Raw genomic sequence first — 2,480 nt, 5'->3', positions numbered from 1 at the left:
GATTGAGAGGGGGGTAGTATGTGTAGTTGTGCACCTGTGTGCAGGTGTGCCCCTCTCTGCAGGTGTGCCTGTGTGCGGCTGTACCTGTGGTGTGTGGATGTAGCTCTGTGTGCAGCTGTCCCTACGTACAGGTGTACCTGTGTGCAGCTGTACATCCACGCAGTTGTACCGGGGTGTGCACCTGTACCCGTGTGTGCGAGTGTAACTGTGTGTGTGTGTGTGCTGCTGTAGCTCTCTGTGTGTGTATGAGTGTACCTCTGTGTGTGTGCAGCTGTACCTCTGTGTGCGTATGAGTGTACCTGCATGTGTGCACGAGTGTACCTGTGTGTGTGTGTGGCTGTACCTGTGTGTGCTTGTAAGCGTACCTCTGTGTGTGTGTGTGTGCCTCTGTGTGTGCGCGGCTGTACCTCAGTGTGTGTGTGCGTGTATCTGCATGTGTGCATGAGTGTAGCTCTGTGTGTGCGTGTGTGCATGGCTGTACCTGTGTGTGGCTGTACCTCTGTGTGTGTGGCTGTACCTGTGCGTGCATGTGAGTGTACCTGCGTGTGTGTGTGTGACAGTACCTGTGTGTGGCCATACGTGTGTGCACACGGGGACACGTCTGCCACTGTATGAGTGCGACTGTCCCTGTGTCCAGCTGTCCCTGTGTCCAGCTGTCCCTGTGTCCGGCTGTCCCTGCACACGCAAGCGCTGGCCCAGCCCCGCTGCTGCTGGGGGGGTCGGGCAGGGACAGGCAGGGCGGGGCACGCGGACACACAGACAGGGGTGTGTGCCTGCTCACACACCCCACACACACATGTGCGTGTGTACACACACATGTATAGCCACGACCACACCCCCCCACCCCACCTGCACATACATGTGCACACACACACACCCTGCACACACGTGTGCAAACCCCCCGCATCCAGCACACACAGACACAACCTGCACACGTGTGTATGTGCACACACACCCCCATGCACACTGTACTCACACAGAGCAAACACACACCGCTCACAGCTGTGCACACACACACACACACACACACACACACAGAGAGAGCGCCGTGGCCAAGGTACATGCACACACGTGTGTACACACCTAGAGTACACCCCCACGTGCTCAGTGCAGCCATACGCTGCCTGCTCACATGTGTGCACACACAACTACACCCACACACCCTGTGCACACACACATCCCACACCTGCACACACTACTCAGGTGTGTACACACACCCCCCAGCCATTGCTGAGGTGTGCACACACCCCATGACCCACTACAGGCACACGCACATGCCCTGCTCACACATGTGCTCACATACACTCCCTACGCGTGCAGTGCACACACCTGCGTACACAATATGCATACACGCAGCTGACATGTGTGCACACACCCATGAACCCACTGACACAACACACGCACACACACGCTCTCCCTGCTCACACCTGTGCACACATCCCCACACACATGGAGCACACACACAACTGGGAGTGAACACACCTGTGCAACCCCCCACTGCTCACGCGTGTGCACACCCCCACGAACACACACACACACTGTGCACACTGTGCACACCTGCACGTGCACACACCCCCATGCACACATACACTGCACACACACGTGTGCACACACAGAACTTACACATGTCCACACACACAGCCCCAAACACATACACACTGTTCACACCTGTGAACCACACAATCATGCACACATGCACTGCACACATGTGTGCATGCACACACCCTCATGCACACACACATGGCACACACCCGTGTATACAACAGACATGCACTGCACACACGTGTGTACACACACATAGCTCACACGTGTGCACACACAACCATACACACATGTGCACACATCCCCATGTATACATCAGACATGCACTGCACACACGTGTGCATGCACACACCCTCTTCATGCACACACACGTACACACACTGCTCACACCTGTGTGCACACACAGAGCTCACATGTGCATGCACACACACATGTGCACACACACCCCCATGCAGACACACTGCACACACATGTACACATACCCACACTGCACATGTGTGCACACACCCATGTACACACACACACTGCACACATGTGCACACATACATCTCCATGTGCTCATTGGACATGCACTGCACACACACGTACACACACACTGCACACCCACATGTGCTCACACACCCGTGTATACAATGGACACACACTGCATACACATGTGCACACACCCCCATCTGCACATCAGACACACACTGAACACACGTCTGCACACCCCACCCTGCACACACACACCCCACTCACACCTGTGTGAACACACACACCCCCATGGGCACACTGGACATGCACTGCACACCCCCTCAAGGTACACATCGCACACACACCTGTGCAAACACGCACAGCCCCATGTGCACTGCACACACGTGCACAAACCTCCTGCACATACACACACTGCACACCCCCCCTGCTCACACACACACACACACACACACACACACACACGC

Source organism: Athene cunicularia (assembly GCF_003259725.1).
Source record: "Athene cunicularia isolate RWA chromosome 22 unlocalized genomic scaffold, athCun1 chr22_part2, whole genome shotgun sequence".
NCBI classification, from domain to species: domain Eukaryota; kingdom Metazoa; phylum Chordata; class Aves; order Strigiformes; family Strigidae; genus Athene; species Athene cunicularia.
This window is presented reverse-complemented; position numbering follows the sequence as displayed.